Source organism: Pinus tabuliformis, chromosome 5_2, assembly GCF_031772625.1.
Source record: "Pinus tabuliformis cultivar Carrire ecotype Pingquan chromosome 5_2, CPIR1, whole genome shotgun sequence".
Classification (NCBI taxonomy): domain Eukaryota; kingdom Viridiplantae; phylum Streptophyta; class Pinopsida; order Pinales; family Pinaceae; genus Pinus; species Pinus tabuliformis.
In genome coordinates this window covers 39,002,049-39,024,546 of record NC_142306.1, presented here as the reverse complement: position 1 = coordinate 39,024,546, position 22,498 = coordinate 39,002,049, and the positions used below count along the sequence as shown (strand labels likewise).

The 22,498-nt window shown below is 41.3% G+C and overlaps 1 pseudogene; it reads left to right on the top strand.

Annotated features, from left to right (window-relative positions):
- Window positions 1–3,011: 3,011 nt before the first annotated feature.
- LOC149157502 (putative eukaryotic translation initiation factor 5-1) lies at window positions 3,012–4,218 on the top strand (annotated as a pseudogene).
- Window positions 4,219–22,498: the final 18,280 nt, after the last annotated feature.

Genomic DNA, 22,498 nt, shown 5'->3' with positions numbered 1-22,498 from the left:
GCTTTTGTATAAATTCTTGTCCTCCCATGTGGAATCTTCAGTGGGTAAGTTCTTCCACTTGATGAGATACTTTGAAATTGATCTATTTCATAGCTTTTGATTTCTTAGTTCTGTGATTGCTTCTGGTTCCAATATGATTTTTCCTTCCTTGTCAAGTTCTCGCAATACTGTTTGAACTGGGATCTTCTGCAACTTTTGAATGAGTTCCCACTCCTTTGGGCATATGGATATATGTAAGGCCTAATGTTTGGAGGAACACTTCGTGTAATCAAATGAATAGCATGATCATGATCATGAACATGTTGGAGGCCTTTGGGAGTCTCAAATACCTTGGAATGATTGTCCAAAACATTTTGGAGATCTGGAGAAATACATGATTTCGATGTGGGATCCTCCAGTGAACATAATTGTGCAATTACACCCCATTGTTCTTTATTTAGAAGCCTTGTCATGATGTTAGATTTGATTATCTTCCTAGGTTTTCCTTTGATACCCCTCAATTCAACTTCCTTTCCTTCCCAAAAAAACTTCATGAAAGGTTCTTGAAAATTAAAAGCTATCGTACTGAAAGATTGTAGCAATTGGACTCCTAGTAAAACATCAGCACCACCCATTGGAATGGAAAGCATTGGGATATTCAATACATATTCTCCCATGGATAGCTTGATATTATGGCACTTTCCAGAGAAATTTATGGTTCCTCCACTTGCAACCATCACTTGACACTTCGGTTCTAGATATAGGAAGCAATACAATTCCTTGGCTATCTTAAAATCAATAAAATTATGGGTACTACCCGAATCAATCAACACTCTTACCTTTTTCTTCTTTATATGTCCTTCTATCTTGATAGTTTGAGGAGTGGTAATTTCTTCCAATGCATTACAAGATATGGTCGGATTGATTTCTTGAAACTCGATGTGATCTTTCAATTCTTGATATGTCCTTCTATATTGATAGTTTGAGGAGTGGTAATTCTATCCAATGCATTACAAGATATGGTTAGATTCATTTCATCTTTCTCGATGTGATCTTTCACTTCTTCAACCTTTTTCTTCTTGATATGTCCTTCTATCTTAAGAGTTTTAGGAGTGGTAATTCTTTCCAATGCTTTACAAGATATGGTTGGATTCATTTCTTCTTTCTCTGGGGTTGGTTCCTATTGTATATACTCTTCTTTTTAAATTTCTTGATCCTTTTCTTCTTCCTCTCCACAATCAATGTAAAATAATTTCTTCTCAACACACTTATGACCTTTAATGTATTTGTTATCACAATTGTAACAAAGCCCTATTTCTCTTTTTTCTTCCAATTGTTGTGGTGCAACCCTTGTAGGTTGTGGAAGGCTAGGAGAAACAACACTTCCATATTTATAGTTGTGAGGGGAAGACTTCCTTGTTGCCATGATTTTTCTTTCTACTTTGTAACAAAGCCCTTTTTCTCTTTTTTCTTGCAATTTTTGTGGTGTTGCTCCAAAGAAGGTGTTGCTCTTTGTATCCTCATAATGTACTATCATTTCCTCCATGAAAATTGACCATGTAACAAGTCGTTTACAAGAACAAAGCCCTTTATACCATAAAAATTGATCCTGTTCTAAATATGAAGATGCAATACATACCTTTTTTAACAGTGGTACACCATGTAGATTAAAATATTGCTCCATCTGTAGTATCCAATTTACTGGATACTTTCCATCAAACTTCCTCATATCGCCTTTTCTTGATTTCAGGAGCTCGATATTCAAATGATTGTAACTCTGTACTTTCAGATCTCAAAGTTATGAAATTGTCTCCTGTAGTAGCCCTTTGAGTCCTCTTTCTAACCCCTTAAGTCTGATCAGAATTTGATTTTCCAAGAAAGAGATATGCCCAATCTCCTAAGATGACCTGATTATATAATGTTTCAGTAAAGAGAACTTGTATGGCGTGCTATGTGTTAATGTTTAAACCTTCGTATCTGAAAACTATGCACATAAAACTACAGTCTGTCCTCTTTGCGTAACTTCTTACGAAATTTAATTTGTTGATCAGAGAAAATGTTATGATGATTTTCTCAAGGTCACCTGTTTAGGATGTAATTCAGGAGTCTACGAAAAACCCTTCCTCAGATCATATATACGAAAATATAGTGATACAAGATCTGAAATTTAGACCCGAGATTCAGAATCATTTCATCTCAAGTGGGTTTTTTTCTTTAGCTTCTAAAACTTTGTAGCGAAAGGGCTATAGTGAAAATACCATGATGACCTGGTTTAGATGAAATTATGGCGCTTGCAAAAGCCTTAACTTCCTTAGATCATATCTCCTAAAATATAGCGAGACAAGATCTGAAATTCAAAAGTACAGTTCAGAAAGATTTCTTCTCAAAAGGTTTTTTTTTGTAGCTTCTAAAACGTCGCAAAAAAAAAGTTATAGCGAAAATACCACGATGACCTGTTTGGAGCAGCGAAACCCTAGAATCCAAAGCTCTGACACCAAATGTTATGGAACCAGCTCACTAAAAGATAGAAAAGACAGCTAAATGCCTTAGAATTTAGCCTCTTCAAGGGGGAAACCTCCTTTACATTACACAAATGAACAATTCTTAGATGATACAAATGACAAGACCTCCTTTCTATATATAGGAGTCTAAGGGGTCATAATATAATCAGAGCTGACATAACAATAATAATGTAAGGGCACAATAATAACAATCGTGGGCTTCTATTGGGCATAATAATAACAATATGGGGACTACATGGGCACAAAAATATAATAAGGGGGTTGTACTAATAACAATATGGGGTTACACTAGTAGTATAGGGACCTAACAGCTTCCAACATATTTTCTGCCCATGCTGTGAGAATGTTTTCCTTCGCATGCTTATAAATCCCCAAGATCTATGTCATTGGAAGATTAATGTTTTGCACAAATGATTTTAAATTAATTTGGATTTTTTTGTTGTTCAACTTAAGTTTAAACTATTTTTTATGACTTTCTGTAATGGCCTACTTAATCACTAATTATAAAATATGGCTCTTCTAAGTATTGGTGAGGGAAACAAAGATGATGCCTTTTACAGGTATAAGATGCCTAAGCTGATTACAAAGTTTTGAGGGATGAGGTAATGGCATAAAGAAAAATCTTGTCAATATGGTAGATGTTGCTAAAGCTCTTGCCATACCCTCTTCATATACAATAAATTATTTTGGCTGTGAACTGGGTGCGCAATCAAAGTTCAACGAAAAATCTGGGACTGCTCTTGTTAATGGTGCTCATGATAGTTCTAAACTTGTAACTTTGTTGGAGATTTTTATCAAGAAGTATGTGCAGCGCTATGGATGTGGCAATCCCGAGACAGAGATCCTTATTTCAAAAACACAAATGATTTCACGTAAGGGTGCTACATTCTACATGTGGATATGTTTTGGATGTTGATATGAGCGACAAGCTTACTACGTTTATTTTGAAGAATCCGCTAGAGCAGAAGAAGTGAGGCAAAGATAAGAAGGCCATGAGAAGAGCAGAAAAGGAATGTTTGAATGGAGGAGAGGCTATTGATGAAGAAGATAAAAAAAATGCAAGAAATAATCCAAGAAAAAGGGCCATGAGGTTGCATCCAAGGTTGCTAAGAAGAAAACTTGTTATGACGAAGATTTTTCTCCTCCCAGAGGCCATGTTGATGAAAATGAGGAGCCAGATGAGAATGATGAGGTGAAATGGGCTACTGATACTTCTATTGAATCCACACAAAAGCATATCAGAGAGCAGTTGAAAGTTGTTAGAAGTGAAATGGTCATGTTAGACAACGAGGAAGAACAAAATTCTAAGTCACCAAAGAAGCCTTCAGGCAAGAATGAAAAGGTTGAGCTTGATAAGAAATATCAAGCTGAAAATGGTGATGGGGTATCTGAGAAGCCCTTCAAGAATGAAAAGGGTGAACTTGATAAGAAATCTCAAGATGAAAATGGTGATGAGGTATTTGAGAAGCCCATTCAACAGGATATTGAGGAGGAGACTATTATGACCAAATTGAACACATTGATAATTCATGATGAGCTTCTCCTTTCCTTCAAGGAGCACTTGAAGACTGGAGATTCTCTGAAACAATTAGAATCCTACATACAATCTTCAGATGGTACTCCATAGGAAATCATGAATGCCTATTTTGAAGCTCTTCTCGAGGGCGTTGGAAGAGGATTTTCAAAAGAGACAGTGGAAAAAAAATCATTAAATTAGTCTTAAATGAAATTGGTTCCACATAATTTTTATAAAACAAATTAGCGGGGATTTGTGTCTAGTGGGTCTTGGGTCCAGATTTTTAACCTTCTCTGATACCACGTGTGAGGCTCCATCCTAGGGTCCTCTAACAAAACTAAATTTTTCTAATTTAAATACAAATAAATAAGAAATAACCTATTTCTAACTAAACATTTAATCAATGATAATTTACCATTAAAATTTATTTCCCACAATTAGTAAGTAAGAATTTCATTTTAATCACTTACATGAGTAATCTATAAATAGAGGAATACCTATTCCAATAGCCTAGTTGAGATTCCCCTGAGCTCTTGATACTCTTGTGATGCTCCTCTTGACTACCAACTGGATTTATCACCCAGCCAACTAGGAAGTATTTCCTAGCCCAGGAAACCTCCACAGGTTCCCTAGCTCTCCGAGCCCAAGTCCAACTAGATGTAGGGTGTCCAATGTTAAAAAAATACTCTCCTTCTCTCCCTTCTCTTTTCTCCACATTCCTCTCAAAACAAAATCCTCAAAAACCACAACCCAAACCAATACCAAGGATCACCCTCTCCTTCCATCATCCTTCCCCTTTTATGCCCCCTTCTCTTCTCCACCTCAACCACCTATCATTAATGTCATAACTACCCCCTCATCCTTACATTTGAATTATCTTCTCCCAAGTAAATTTGAGAGGACATTTTGGGGATGAGATATGAATATATAATTTGGTAATTAATTGGAGAGGACCATGTCTTCTTCCAAGTAAATTTGAGATGACATTTTGGGGATGAGATATGAATAAAGAATTTGCTAATTAATTGGAGAGGACCATGTCTTCTCCCAAGTAAATTTGAGAGGACATTTTGGGGATGAGATATGAATATATAATTTGGTAATTAATTGGAGAGGACTATGTCTTCTCTGAATTAAATTTGGGAGGATATTTTAAGAATGAGATATGAATATATAATTTGGTAATTAATTGGAGAGGACCATGTCTTATCCCAAGGAAATTTGAGAGGACATTTTGGGGATGAAATATGAATATATAATTTGGAAAAAATGGAAGGCGACCATATCCTATCAAAATTTAAATTTGAGGAGCTAAGTTTGGAATTGATTAATAACAAAATTTATATCAATAATAAATTTATAGTTTCACCAATGTAGGTATGTACCGATATTTCTTGATAATTATAAGTCAATATTTTAAGGTAATTTAAACACTAGCAAAATTTGCATGATAAGATTAAATAGGGCATTGCAATCTGCCTTCTCATCCTCACGCATGGCCCATGAGGGGACCATTCGGCAGGCTTCCCTCAGGGCCTTAATCATGCACATATTTTTGTTGGTGAGTTCCACCATGGAAGTGAGGGTGGTATCTCGCTGCATGGCCATCTCTACATTATTAAACTTATGCTCACTAATTCCCTGCAAAGCGCGCTCTTCGCGGGCCCTTAGCTCCAAAATCACCCCATCTTACATTAGGTGGAGCGCATCATTAGGAAACGCTGCCATGTTCAATCCCAGTCCTTCGCATGCAGCATCTCGACACCTTCTAAACTATCGACCAGTCTAGATGGCCCCAAATAGTTTTTGTTGTTCCTGCTCGAACTGTTGCAGTACCTCCACGATGACATCCCACACTGTGTCTCCAATGTCATTCAAATCTCCCTCTATTAGGGTGATTGGGTCCAGCAACGTCTTACTAGCTTTGGATTTCTTCCACAATCCCAATTTTTCTTGTTCTCTTGGACGTTTGATGCAGTACAACACTGTCTGTGGCTCTGCTCCATCCTGCTCTATTTTCTCATCCGTTTCTTCCTCTGTTTCGGGGGAAGGCGACCTCACACCTTTGTCAGAGCCATGCTCTGTTTCACCTTTCTACTTTTCCGGCTACTGAGTAGCATCACACTCTTCGTGGGCCTTGTTAATGGCCTCCTTCTTCGTCTTCTCGACCAACTGTGCGATCTTGAGCTTGGCGTCCTGATTTTTCCACTGCGCATCAGACTTTCTCGACCCCACCGCAGAGTTTGAGGTAGTGTGCTACTCTTCTGGCCAATGATCAAGAACTACATCAATCGTGTCATCTGTTTCCAAGTAAGGCAAGTCATGCCACTTCTTATAAGGGTCCTTCTGTGCCCTGATCGTGACATGCTGAAAGTCCACCTTGAACTCAACGTACTCCTGCAGTTTGGCTAATAGAGTAGGCGACAATCGCTGTATGTGAATGATCACCATGCATATGTTCATTTCCATCATATCCAGAAGATCTTGCTATCCTTGATGCGCTAAGCATCCTTGGTCACCCATAGCGAAGCGTAATTCACTGCTTGTAGCAGGTACAATGCAATCGAGGGGAATTGACTGTCTTTCAGCAGCTCCCAGGCTACCAACATTATGGACAACAAGAGCCATGCATAGTGGAAGGTCTTGCCGAGCTCTTGTGCCTCACAACAGTTCATAAGGAACTCACCACATAGATAGTGTGCCTAATTAAATTGGACTCCTTTAGTGCATTGGGCCACTAGAGCAACGATGGGCACGACCACTTCATCTCCGCGACACTTCCGCATAACTTTTCTTGCCAGGATCTGCATGGTCACCTTGACAGTAGGGTCACAGATACTCAAGATGGGATAGACACGTGAATTATTCATGAACTTGAATTTCTCCTTCATGGCCTCTGTTAGGGTCTTCTCACCATCTTTTTTTCCAAACATCATGGCCGACTTCTCCTCTGTATAGGGCAGCCACGTGATTGTATGGATTAGCCTGCTAGTGATGGGTATCGGCTCCTCCAGCTACAGACACCCATCGTCCACCAAGCATAGAAATTGCTTGATGACCAATATTGTAATGGGTGTGTGGTTGCTATGCAACACCTATAGAAGGTTACGCATACTTGCTTTTTCTACACCCCTGAGCCACTTCTGCGGTTCCAATGCAGTCATCCCGGTGGTTGTGTGAACAACACAGTGCATTAGTTGTTTTTTCGCCAAGTGTGAGAAATTCTTATTATCAGCTAAGTCCCAATCTTCTAGTTTCAATAAAGGAACCCACCCCAAGTACGGTCCTTAAAAGAAAATCACATCCAGCAGCAGATGTATGTGTAGGGCGACCTTGCTTTTGTCAATGTCCTTCGGCACTTTGGTCTTGCCTTTACATGGAGGGATGTATTCGGGCAACTTAGTGATAGGTTCAGAACCCTCGACTTCAACATCCTCCACTTCCACCCCCAGATCCTCATAATCTATCGAGACGTCCTCAATTTCTTCCTCCTCTAGCTCTAAGTTAATGATTTTTCCCTTTTCCTATGTGGTGGACTTGTCCTTCTGTGTGTTTCTTCTAGGTGACATGTGCACCAGTATGGCAGCCTTCTTGCCTGTATTATCCTTCGCACTCCCTTTGGTTAGGGTAGGCTTAAGTCTAGGCATTCGTGGTGACTTGGGGACTTCAGCTAGTACCTATGCAACCTTTGGAGCAGCTCCTTCTGCGTCCATAACAACCTCCGGCACAGCCCCCCAGCTGTCATTTCTTTTGCATCCATAGCTTCGGATCCTGGGATAAAATCATGGATGAAATTGTAGTTGGAATCTAGAAATCAATCAAACACTCGGTAGTCAAGCAATTCTTAGAAGAATGCATTGATCATGCACACTTGAGAGCTCACCAACTCAATGTTCAAAATTCCAAGTGTTTTTCATTAGGCCCCCACCTGTAGTTTATAGGCCATTTTGAATTCAAATCCGACTATTCCCCCCACATTTGGTTCAATAATGCCAGATTGGTGACAGATTTCGAGGGATCCTACCCATAAATTTTGTCTTAAATTCCATCCGACCACTCCATTTGGCCGCATTCTCATCGTTAAATCATGAATAATGACTTTAATGGTCACTTTCTGGTTGACCTGCGTAGTTTTTCCCTGGGTAGCGCAACTCTCTTCGTGCTGTCACGAACCTTGTGACATTGCCTCGTTCTGCACAATCCTCCAATCACGTAGTCCCCCAAGACAGGCAGTGTAGTTTATAGTCCCGTGCCTCCTTTCAGCTACTTGGAGCGCTAAGAATATGCTACCTTCATATAATCATCTAGCTGGATCACCGGTGTATGGCTTTAATCAGTTGCCATTCACCTTTCCTGGGAAGGGATATCCATTCAAGATAACCAGATGAATTGCTCCACCATCGGTAATCTCCTTAATGACATAGGGCACTAGCCAGTGAATTCTGAATTTCGCTGGAAATTTATCAAACTTTCTATCATATAACAAAACCAGATCATTTACCTTAAAGGTGCGCAGTTTAATGTGCCGTTCATGCCACGATTTTTCGCGCTTCTATTGGACCTGTTGGTGAAATCCAACCAGAAATCTTTCTTCCTCAAGCTCAGTAAGCTACGCGAGCCTTTCTTCCAGGGCTCCGCAATCTGTCATACCCATGAGTGCTGCTATCCGCAGACTAGGCACAATGTATTCCATGGGCATCACTGCTTCAACACCATATACAAGCTTAAAGGGTGTCTTTCCAGTCAACTTTTTGCATGTCGTTCGATAGGCCCATAGTACTACGGGTATACGCAAGTCCCAATCACTTCGTTGAGCATTGAAAACCTTGGTCAGTGCATTCTCCAACACCTTAGTTAATGCTTCCACCATTCCATTAGCCCATGGGTGATAAGGTGTGCTTTTCTGGTGATACACCTGAAATTCCTCCGTCAGCGCGTTGATCATCTCGTTCAGAAATTGCGTACTGCAATCACTCATCAAAACCTTTGGACACCCAAATCGCATTAGTACATACTCAAAGAGAAACTTCACAGTGGTCGCACTTGTGTAGTCCTTCAAAGGCTATGCCTCCGCCCATCGATTCAAATACTCAGTCACGGTGTTAATGTACCACACTCCTGTCTTCTTTCCTTGGGGCTAAATGGGTCCCACAAAATCTATGGCCCATTTCTCAAAAGGTTGTAACGTCATCTGTGGGTTTAGCGGCAGCTCATCTCTCTGCAATGGCCTGCCATTCCTTTGACACATGTCACAAACCCTGTAGTAGGCTTTGGAATCCTAATGGAGGGTTGGCCACCACAACCCTACGCATAGAATCTTCTGCGCAGTCACTCTTCATGCATAATGGCCTCCTGTAACACCCCCATGAGCGTCCACAAAGATACTACTTCTTTCAAGCTCTGGTACATATCATCACAATACTTCATCAGACACCATTTTGTATTGATGTTCGACAATGACAGAAAAGTCTATCGTGCACACCACTAACTCCTTTTTTCTGCTGCACGGTGTAGCCTTCTGGCGCAGTTCTTGTCATTAGGAGGTGTATGATTTCTTCAAAATGACCATCTATGATGCGCACTACAAAGAGCTACATGTCAAACAATCCCTCCTCCAAATTAGTGGGCTCTTACCCCATTTTGATGTGTGACAAATGGTCTGGTCTTGCGTTCAGTCATCCAATCTTCACAATAACTTCAAAATCATACTCCTGGAACAATAATAACCACCTATAGATTCCCCCCCCCCCCCAACACAGGCTTATTGACTAGGTATTTCAATGCAAAATGATCCATATACATTTTAAAATGTCCACCCAGCAAATAATGTCTAAACTTTTGGAGCACATATACCATGGCTAATCCTTCGCGCTCAGTGGTGGAATAGTTCTTCTCAGCCTTGGATAACCTCCTACTTGCAAATGCTATAGGATGGTCCAAGTCTCCTCCGTCGGCCTGTGTTAGTACTGCTCCTAGTGCTATACATGACACATCTACATGTACATGAAACTCCTTCTTCCAATCCGGGAAGACTAAAATTGGCACGGTGACCATTTTTCCTTTCAGCACATCCAAGCTTTCTTGACAGTCCTCGTTCCAATAGAACGTGACATCCTTTTTCAATATCTTCTCCATAGGAGCGGTGATATGGGCATAGCCCTTGATAAACTTCCCGTAGTACCTAGTATTTCCTAAGGTTGCGCGCAGTTGTTTAACACTCCTCAGTGCCTCCAAGTTAAGTATCACTGCGATCTGCACGGGATCTACCATCAGTCCCTGTTTACAAACCACATGACCTAGCATACTCCCAAAAGGAACACAAAATAGAAATTTCTTCAAATTGAGCGCAATTTTGTACCTTTGACAAGTATCTAACATTAAGCGCAAACTGGACACATGGCATTTTACCACCCCAAACACAGTCCAGTCATCAAAGTACACCTCTAAGCACTTATGAATGAAGTCTTTGAATGCAGCAATAACTACGTGCGAAAAAATCACAGTCACATTCTTCAATTTGAAAGGCATTACAGTGTACTAAAAAAATCCCCATTCAATCTCAAAGGTCATCTTGCTTCTATCTCCAGGCATGATTTTGATCTGATGGTACCCAAAAAACCCGTTAGTGAAGGAGTATGCTTCGTAGCCACCTACATTATCCAATACCGCACCAGTGAATGGAGTCAAGAAAGGATCATGCATGCAAGCGTCATTCAACTTATTGAGATCTACGCATATCCTTATTTCTTCCTTCTACTTCTTTTCGTGTACCACCATTGGGCTCACCCAATCAGATCTTCTATGGGCTCAATGATGCCTAACACAAGCATTTTATCTAACTCTAATCAGACCTTCTCCTTATACTTCGGATTGAGATGGTAAGGTCTTTTCTTAACCAGCTTCGCATCAAGTTTTAACGTGATATTTATAATGCCCATGTCTCTTATTATCCCCTTTAACTCCGTAAACTTAGTAGGGAAAAAATCCTATGATTCGTTGAGCAATTCAATGACCTTATCTACCATTGCGTCATCCCAGTAATCTCAAATCTTCACGAATTTGGGCTCTGTCTCAGTACCAATATTTACCTGTCTCGTTTTCAGTGGTGAGGTTACATCAGGATTCTCGATCTACGGTCCCTAAACCTCGGGGTGACCCTTGGTTTCAGGGATATCAATATTTTTGGGGTCCTCATCTTATTCTTCGACTGTCATGTTATAGCACACATGGCTTAGTTGAGTAGTCCAATCGGGTTGAATTCAAAGGATCCTGTGGTATCCTAAAGATTGTTGATTTAACTTCTTGTAGCACTTCGTCAATACAGTCAAACCCATCTTCAAAGCTGAATTTCATTATGAATCCGTTGTGTAGAATATCCCATTCCCTTGTGCCATGGTGGAGCTCTGTCTCTAAGTACCAGTTCATCTAGATGACATTCAAGGTGTGACAAAATAAGTGCACCCATTCAAGTTGGGGCTTCATTCCATAAGCCTTAGCCCATTTTTCCTAGTGTGCACGTGGATCATCCTTTCCATCATACTTGTCTGACACTTATACCTTTGGCTTCCCAAAGCATGTTCTCGTCATCCTGCTACACTCATGATAGTCATCAAAACTACCCTTGTGCATATCCCACCATCTCATGGGCATAGCGCACAGTGCCCAGTCCAAAGCTTGGAAGTGCTGCTTCTCTAGTACTTCCCTATCAAATGCATCCAAAACATATCCACATCATTCAAGCTATCATGAGTGGGCATATTTCGTACCTCAAACGACACGCAGTGCAGCGACCCGGTGATCATGTTACAACTCAGCATAGTTACTTCATGTAACCGATTCTGCCAGCGCTCTAATTCTTCATTTTAGTCTGAGTCATGGGGACTTGCAATCCCATGAAATTTGGCCATCCATTGTCAGATTCACCCAATCTTGGTCTCACGCTGTTATTTTATATATGCAGTCCAAAATCATCATCACTTTCGTAATCGCGGACTAGTTCAGTATAGTGCAATCCTTCAGAAGGATTTAGGGGTACTATTATGTGAAGTGATTTATTTTCAAATATCGTCTTTCGCTTCTTTATGTTGACTACCCCATTCATGTTAGTAGCCCAATCAATGCCAAGGAGCACAGGGCAGGTCTTGTTGTCATCCACAATTTCTATCACTTCAATGTCAGCCAATGCACTTGCACCTTCAATATCTACAATTACTCCTTGCATCCATACCATGGGGATGATTTTCTGCTGATTTTCAATTCTTAACTGAATCGGAGACCACTGTAGTGCGAGTCACCCCATCCACTCCAAAGTCTACTTCAACAAAATGTTCGCGTCTAACCCCAAATCCAGAATAACCTCATCCATTTCATATTCTCCTATCTGCGCGGTGAGTTTCATCTCATGCCCTGTCCTTGACTTATGCTTACAAATCTTCAGTACCACACTCGGTTCACCTAGAGCATTCCCGGCACATCTATTTATTAGTTCCTATAACCCCTTCACAGCCTTGCTATCATGCAGCAACTTCATGTAGGTCTCTAGAAAGCTTATAAGATAGAAGGGTCCATTTCTTGAACAGGCTTATCCTGGCTCCCTGAGGTAGAGGCCTTAGCGAAACTCTTTTATTCATCCATGAACGTTTCGCATGTGCGCTCCAAATCAAATTCAGCCTCCTTTGCTAGAGCTTTGGAAACCCATGCACTGTCTTTGGGATGTTTTCCCTTATCATTGCCCATTGCAATTCCACTTCGGACCACTATATTCACATTTGAATCCTCTTTGCGAGGCTCAATCCTCATCATCTGTAGGTTCTGAGTTGGTTAAGGTGGTAGCACCCCTTTGTCACGTATCCTCGCTATCAGTGTAGGAAAGTCCTCCGTCTCATGATAAAATGAGTACAATATTTTCATGACAAATGCGTTGGGTTAGTGCATTCATGGGCATAGTGTCCTGGTCCTCCACAATTGTAACAGATTAGCTGCCCCAAACCTTTGCCAGTTCCTCCTTTGCCTCGGCCTCATCCACGCCCCTAAAAGACTATTTGTGCCATCCCAATGCTCTGGTTAGGGGGTCGTGTTTCTTCCTGAACTCTATAGGCGCATGTTTTGTCCATCATGAATTCATAAGTTTGATAGTTGCACTCAGCATTCCCTACCAACATGCAAAAGTTGTAGAACAATTGCTGCGATGTTTGTACAAACTTTTGCAGCAAATGACAATTATTAGTCATATGTTTCCCTTCTACCTAACATATAGCGCACCATAACACAGGCCCCGCACTTGGTCTTGCTTGGGCTTCCGACCTCAAAGGCATCAGTCCTCCTCCTGCAATATAGTTCACAAAGATTGGGAAATGGTCTTTGTCATGCCCCAGACCCTTACGTTTTAGGCACCATATCTCTTAGCATGCGTCCAATCGAACTGTTCTATCCTACTTCAAGCTTTGCATTTTGAGGCAAATATTTTGCAACTGCAAAGGATCTGTTGAATCCCTATATTCAAATCTTGCATCAGTGTTTCATGTAGTATTATTGCAATCTCAAAAGCCTCTGCTTGAGTCATAATATTTTGTTGTGACAGTGCAACCCTTAGGTGAGGCATAAGCGAAGGCACAAACCACTCACAGTGTTGTCCATCTATTAAGTTCATATTAGCTTCATGGATTTTACACTTAAATCTTTGATCCAATTCCCAAGGTGTCTCACCTAGTTTGATCACGATTTCCTTGAAACCCACAATCAACTGAACCTCATATTTAGGCCTATTGAACTCTTTATTCAGTGCGGTCTATATCTCGGCCAACCCAGCATTTGGTTTATCATTAGAGTACTTGCTGTACCAATTTAGTGTGCCATCCTATAAAGTACTAACCAATGTTGCCTTCTTCACATGATCGTCTGTGATGCCCTGAGCTTCCCATACAACTTTTTGATGAACCAGAACTAGTTTGGGTCCTCATTTCCCAAGCCATTAAACAAAGGTAGCTTCACTGAATTCACCATGTTGAACTGCGGTGGAGGTGGTGGTGGTGTGGGCGAAGTCGCATGTGATGGTGGTGAAGTTGGAGGTGGTGTAGGTGGAGGTGGCAGTCGTAGGAATCCTTATTTTATCAACTGAACTGCACTTCATGGAGAAGCATGCGCTACTCCCTCTTCATTACTCAAAGGAGGTGAAATCAGTGGACTATATTTAGGGCCCTTTCTTCCTTCATTCCTATAAGCCTTTCCACTTCGCGTAGCATTGAACATCAAGGTAGCTGTCTAATGCATTTTTCGCACAACAACATCTTAATCCAAGTATTTAAAGACTTCAAGTACTTACCTCGCGGACCTTTGAAAAAGCATCGCTCTACCTCAATGTAACTAACTGAGGTATAGACCGCAAATTCAGTCACAAATCCTCCTATGATATGATCGAGCCAATGATCGGCAGCACGAGCGATCTTATTCTCAGAAGCTTCTAGTCTTTGTATTAGCTCTAGGGTCTAGAGAATAGGACCATCAAGCCTCCACCTTCCTTGGCTAGTTGCTAGCTTCATGATCCACTCGTATAACTCAACTAGAAAGGAACAGAAAATATCTCGTGGATTCCTGTATACAGGTACCCGTCTAGCCATTGTTCCTTCGTCATCCACGGGTTTCTGTTCTCCTGCATCGTGAAATGGAAACGGAAACGGAACCAGAAACAAAACAATTTTTTGGCTTAGTGGGCCCTGACCTAGGTTCAACGTTAGTTAGCCAAGCAAATCCCTACACTACTAGCCCTTTCGGCATCAACCCGTAGAGCGTGGACCAAAGTCTCACCCGAAGCAGTATGGGGGGATGCTGGAACCAAGTTTCCACACCCTGAGATGGTTGTGATGTCGGTTTATACCCTCTTCCCCTACTTTCACGCAAGTCACTAAGCCTTAGGTCTTTGTCAATCTACCCTTTATTCTGCTCTTCAGTACCTCCACGAAGGTGTATGATTGACCTTCACGCAGCCCTAACCCATGGTTCAGGTACTTTTGCACAACTATGACAATGTATTGTATAGGTTCCCAAGTTATCTCAAGTGTTTTACTTATCTTACTAATCAATCATAGTTAGCACTGCATAAACTGATATCCTTACTTGTGTTCAATTAACCGATACAATCACATATATTCGCGTATCAAATAAACATTTTAAATTAAACCCAAAACATAATATAATAAAATGCATTAACAGGAACTAAATACACAGTAATTGTAGAATACTTCTCTTTATTGATATATTCTATTTTAATACATACTGTATCCACCCTAGCGCACACAGCTACAGGGGTCCATGCACTCAGCTGCAGACGTCCACCCTAGGCCTCTACGCACTCAACTGCAGAGCCTCTACCTATGCTAAGACTCTAAAACACTTATACTTCTTCACTCTATTTCTCTACTTTCTTTTCTTTTTTCTTAACTACTTAGAGCTTAGTTACTTAGCCCCTTTTCATACAATCTCATGGTCTGCAACCATGGGTGGATATTTATAGCTAACTTGACACTTTACAAAATAAGGGCGGACAACCCTTTATGACTCTTGACACCTTTGCACTCCGTGACCAAAAAATGCAGAGACTTTACAACTTTATTACAAAATTTTCCCAAAACATGGGCATTTAGCCCCAAAACTTCTCTTGGGGGAACCCATTCCCAACACGAAAGAATTGAAAGGCTTCTTGTGTGGAGAGGTGAAGCATACAACTCCACTGGGGTACTGACCAGGCTCGCAGGAAATGGAGCAATGCGTGTGTTCTTACGTGACTCCACCGGGGTACTATCCAGGCATGTTGGCAGTGGAGAAACAATAGAGATGAAAACTTATACCCTGAAAATCTTCAAATTGTGAGCTAAACTACCCTTCCTGAATTCGAAACACTATGATCAAGCTAAACTTTTGATTGTGTTTGACTGAGTTGGAAAAAGGTGAACCATGTATGTCCATCAGGTAAATGGGGAAGCCGGAGTAAACTGCACAATGATTCAATAATCCATGAAAGACCAAGGCCCTGTGCTATCAATGAACCAAAACAGAGAAGCTAGATTTCTACTAGTGTGTCGCCAAGTGTTGTAGTAGCTACAACCACCCTCCGAACTTTTGGCCTACACCTAATTTCAAAGCTCCCCTAGAGAGTTTCACTTTATGGCTGCACACACTCAAGTTCACTCCATGAGCTCGTGTGAGTCTTCACACCCACCTTGCTTGATCATTTCACGCGAGCTTTACATGTTCATGTCAATGTCATGCTTGTGACCATGTTCTGGTTATACTCAGGGTCTTCGCTTCGTGTGTACTTGTTGTGTTCGCTATGTAAACACCTGTAAAAAATCACACACGGAGCCACATACACTGTCGTGCAAGCATCGTCATGGTCGAACATTGATCAATCACAAGTGTCATGCTTGTCACTCACACCGTCAGTCAATCATGTTGAGAATGTGTGTCTAGATAGTTTGACTCATCTTGTCGTCAAGGCATGTAAGTGTGTGTTTGAAATATTACATATGCATCTTTTGCTTGTTCACAGACTTAGTCACTTTGTTGAAGTTCTGACGAATGGATTCCCCTCTGATAGCTAGACCATCACCCTATCATTGACTCAATCGATTGTCACCCAGAACAGTGCAGAAGCCCCAAGCAAGCCCTTTCAAGTTGCATTGTCCTTAAGAAAATAAATCAACCTTCATGCTGGTCAACTAGAGAGTTTGACCTAGTAACCACCATGAGACTAACTCACCTCAAAAATTATGCAGAGGATGCATACCTTGCCTACTCTTCAGAATGACAAAGTTTCACAGATAGGCCGGACAGACACCAAGTTCCCATACCTATCTCCCTCATAAAATTGTGCAGTTTTTCTAGCCAGCCTTTGTGATAGTCGACTAGATGCTCACAAAGAGAATTGCGCAGTTTTCATGAACAAGTCCTTTGCCACCCAGCAGTCTGCTCATCTCAAAAACTATGCGGAGGTGACCAACAATCCATCCTCCCATCATGAACATAGAGTTTCTCGCCAGAAGCTCTCGGAAGCCGACTGATAGTTCCCCTCAAGAATTGTGCATTTTGTGCTACCAATCTCTAGTAGTTGACTACCAGTCCCTCCAGGAATTGCGCAATTTTTATTGCCAAGATCCCGACAATGAACTGCGAGTTCCCCTCAGAAATTGTGCAGTTTTTTCTACCTGTGACCAAGCAATTGACTGTCAATTCCCCTTAGGAATTGCGCATTTTTTGCTTCTTGTGACCCAGCAGTTGACTGCGATTTTCCCTCAAGAATTGCACAATTTTTTCTTCTAATCTCCTGCTTCCCGCTCATTCTGGAAATTGTGTAGATCTGGCCTGCCCATCCTTTCCACAGTGTAGACTGTTCCTCTAAAAAATTGTAAAGTTTTGTCCTCCAGTTAAGCTAGACCCTGCGGATAGTCACTGTCGATCCAGATTTCCCATCTTCATCACCCAGTGGTTGCTACACAATTTTCATCAACAGTGCCTGTAGCCTCCATCCCAGCTCACAACCTTGTCTCCTCTCCCATTCACCTGCATCAGAAACGATAATGCATCATCGTAGACTAGGAGGTTTTTAGATCTGATGTCGTCTCGTCATGAGTGACTGCAGATATAGGTACACAAACAAACATGGCATGATGACGGACATGATGAACGAAGGGAGCACATGTAGAAGGACAAGTTTTCCAACAAACAAACAAGCAATGAATGCAAAGAGATGTGCTGACAAAGGGATGATCATGCAAAGATGTGTTCGCCAACGAACGGATGATAAAACATGCAAAATGTGTTCACGAAGGAATAGATAGACGAACATGCACTTTTTGCAAATGATTGAACATGTCAAGCCTTCCAACATACACACAAGGAGCAACATTGGAGTGCAACCTCAAGTGAACCCAATGACCATCGAAGCTCCGTACATGTTGCCATTGGGAGGTGAAGCTATGACACAACATGAGGACATCCATCACCAGCAACACTACAACTCAATATGCACATGAAAAACAACATGAATGTACCAAGACTGTCATGTCGAGTCATGTAATGAGTCATGTCGTGCACATCTCTACTATGGGCCATACTATCAATCAATGTAATGTAATGTCGAAGTCCAAGAGACCCACTTGTTGTATGAAGAGTCATGTAAAGTCAAAAAGTCATGGAATTCAAATAGTCATGAGGGTAGTTGAATAGCCACAATGGTCAGTTTCACCCTTAGCTATAAATACCCCTTCATTTGTACATGCAAGAGAATTTTCACTTCAGCTCCTCCCACATAGCCTTGAGAGCATCTAATATTTTATTTGAGGAGTAAGTAGTGGCTCTAATGCTTTGCACGTGGGGTTAGTGATGTATGGTGTAATGATGTGTCTTGGAACTTTCACTTAATTTAGAAGGATGGTCACAGGCCAACATGTTTTGACACATGTATTGTAACTGTTGTAAGACTAATCTTTAACATTTGTAATGCATGTTGCTTTAACCTGTGTTTAACACTTGAAATAATTCACTTGTTGTAATACATATATGTTAAGGAAAATGTGTTGTATATGTTGTTAACACCATCTCTCCTGTGTAGACTACTCTCTCAGACATTAGACATGCCTTTCATATAAAACTTGTTATAACAACCATTTCACTCTCATGGACTAATCCGTTGAGTATTATACTTGTTATATTCCCTCATGTGTTGTGACTGTCTCATCCATGTGGATTGTTCCATCGAAAGCTGTGCATGTCCTATTTTGTTGTGTGTTCCTAGTAGAGTTGGGACTTCTCCCAACCGACATGGGACTCACTCTCACCCTCTCCATCTATGGTGAAAGAACCATTGACACAAGAGACGCTCACAATCACCATGCATGTGAACCTTAGTCCTCACAAGATAGAGAAGACCACTCTCCTGTGCTGACAAGCAAGAGTTGAGGAAAATATTTAAGACAATGGCAACCAAGCCATTGTACCATATGGGACTCCCACACCAAATGGTGTAAGGTCTAGTTGGGACTTCATACCGGGGTGATCCCCTGATGTTGGCGGGTACACAACCTTCTCAGTTAGAGTGTAATTCAATTCAGCCTTGGAAATATTTTTGCTAATGAATTAAATGGCATAAGGTAACTTGTCATCTATCTAGCCTAGAGACACTCATACATCTTTTTCATATTCATCAGCATTGATGTGGAAACGAAGAGCCCAATTTGGGCCTCTAAGTATGGGTGCAATACTCAATTTGTCTTTTAAGATCTCTAGGGCCTCTTGGCAACTATCTGGCCAACAAAATTGAGAGTCTTTGGCCAACAATCCAAACAATTATGAGGCTACTTTGCTAAAGGCTTTGATAAACCTCATATAATATCCAACTAAGCCCAAGAAGCTCCCAACATCCCTCTAATTTTGAGGAGTAGGGACCCTTTTTATGATGGAAATTTTGTTTGGGTCCAATTGTATTCCCTCTTGAGATATTGAATGGCGAAGGACAATCCTTTCATTCATCAATAATTCACACTTCTCAGGACTAAGCGAGAGGTTCATTTCAATGCACTTATTTAATAATTTCCCTAAGTTGGAGAGAGCCTCCAGGAAGTCAAACCCATGGGGAGTGAAATCATCCATGTAGATCTCTATAGAGTCATGGACTTGCTTAATGAAGATGCTAAGAACTGCCCTTTGAAAAGTGGCAGGGGCATTACATAACCCAAAAAGAAGGACCCTATAAGAAAATGTACCCCAAGGACAAGTGAAGGTAATTTTATATTTGTCCTCTGAGCTGATCTGGATCTCATTATAACCATTGAATTCATCTAGGAAAGAGAAGAACTTCATCTCTATACAATCCACACAGATCCTCCACTTTATATTCTTCTTTGGGGGCAGAAAAAGAGGGGACACCCACTCACTATCGGAGATGGGGTAAATTAACCCTACATCCAACAATTTCTGCAACTGTTCCTTTACTATTTCTTTAAGGGATGGGTTCATTCTCCTCTGTGGTTGGCACACTGGTTTGGATCCTTCCTTGATGTACATGTGATGAGTAGACACCAAAGGATGTACTCCCTTCATTTCTTTATAGCTCTAGGAAAAGGCATCTAAGTTATCTCTCATCATGTTGCACAACTTCTCTTCTTGATTGGCTGAGAGAGATGGGTTGATCTTCAAGGTTTTAGATAGACCAAATTCTACCACTTTGACATTGGAAGGCTTGGATCCACTAGGAATAACTCAGTTGAAGGATTACCCTCAAATTCCTTCATAAGCGCATTAGGAGGTATGGTGTTGGGGGGCTAGTTCTAGAGGATTTGGTCAACGAGATCATCTTCATCAGGTTCTCCCCCTCCTATAATAACATCTAGGATACAGATTGGATGGGATGTCGTATGATACACTTCATAATCCTCGTCCTCTTCCAACCATAGGGTTAAGTCATTCTATAGGGATGGTTGAGGAGGAGGGTATAATACCAAACTCTTTAGACAAATTCCCATTCTTAATGGTCACGTTTCCATCTCTACAACTTATGTAATCATCAAAAATGGCTAGCCATTGTCTTCCAAGGATGAGAGGTTATCCATTGAATTTGGTCTTGGGTTGGAGAACTAGGAAGTTAATGGGATACTCCCAAGAATAAATAGAGACCATTACATCCTCAACATCTCCCTTAGGAGCCACTATGGAGTTATCTGCAAGTTGCACCACTGTTGTGGTCTTTCTCAAAGATCCTTGGAGATTTGTTTGAGCATGGTTTCCTTATTCATCACATTGATGGAAGCCTAAAGATCAATCAAGGTGTGAGGGAAAATGATACCATCAATGTGCACATCTACCACAGGACTTGCAAGGTTTAGATACTATGGTCAAATCACTCTTCCTAGCATTAGATTAGATAATTGACCAATCATATTGATGGTAGGGATGTCTTTCTTTCTCCTCCCAGGACGTTTGAATCATTTCTCTTTTATAAGCTTATTGTAGATGGGAACATCCTTGATAGCTTGGAGGAGTGGGATTTTAACACACAAGTTTCAATTCTCCTAGAAGTTCAGTCTCTTCTAGGGTGTGATGGTTAGGATGGACCAATATTTTAGGAAAAGGAGTTGATTAGATTTAGGAACACTCTCTTCCTTTTCCTCTTCAAGCTCCTCAGGTGGAGATGGAGGTTTGTTATCTAGGAGCACACTTCCAGACCTAAGTTTGATTTCTTGAATTTCCATACCATAGGCAAGGTTAGATGTCTCTCCACTATAGACCTATTGTGACTGCTTGTTTCTCGGGTTTAGCCTTGGTTGAGAAGGCATCCGATTTTTCTTAGGTGGAGCAGGATGAATGTGCTAAGGTTGAGATGGCAAAATCATCACTTTTACCCTCGGATATGTTCACTGGATCCTCCCCAAGGGAGCCAGGTAATTCTGTGAATTAGGTGGTCCATGATGGGGATGGGCTCCTCCATCCACAAACACCAATCATGCACTAGGAAAATAAGCTACTTGATGAAAAAGATAGTCACTGGGGTGTGATGGTAATGCAACACCCAAAACAGGTTTAACAACGTTGCTTTCTCTACTCCTCGCAACCACTTGTGCGGCTCCAACTCTATGACTCCTGCCATTGTAATTTTCTTTAGGGGTCCGGCTTTGTCGGTCAGTCTGGTTCCAGGCTTCCAGTTTCCGATTCGGAGTGGAGGGGTGGAGAGGGGGAGGGGTCCTGATTCGAGTTATGGTATCCGATTTCGGGGCATTAGTTGTGCGGCTGCTAGATGTGGGAATTTCTCGTGGTCCATGAGATCCCAATCTTCAAATTTTAGAACCGACACCCATCCTAAGTGCTCTCCGTCAAACACGATATAATCGGGTGGCCACCAAGTCTACAGAGAGATCTTTCTCTCATATAGGTCCTTGGGTACCCTTGCTTTCCCCTTTTGCAGAGGAACATACGCGAGCGACCTCGTCAGAGGGTCCGCACCTTGGGTTTCTTCCTCCATTTATTTGTCCTCCTCTTCCACCAGGATTTCCTCAAGGTCCTCCTCCCCCTCATCGACTTCCAAATTGATTGCCTTCCCCTTTTCTTCCATGGTAAGTTTAGTTCTCAGTGGGTTTCTAGGTGATAAGCACAACGGTACCATAGGCTGCTTATCTTTCTTGGGTCTCGACATGCACGATTATTTAGGGATTTCTGTGACTATCCCGACACTTTCTAGGGCATCTCCTATTGTCATGGCCTACGCAGCCTCTTCAACAATCATCTCTCCGATATCCATGGCTTCTTCAGACGCTTCCATATTGTTGTTCCACAAATCTCTCAATGGCTTAGGTAATTTCTCAAACAATTCCTTCGACTTCAAAAGATCGAACAAATCCGGGTTCATGAATCTCTAGGCATGCAATAGCTCAATTTTCAAATGCCCAAGTGTTGTTTGCCAGGTAGACCTTTGTAATTTATAGCACCTTTTGAATTC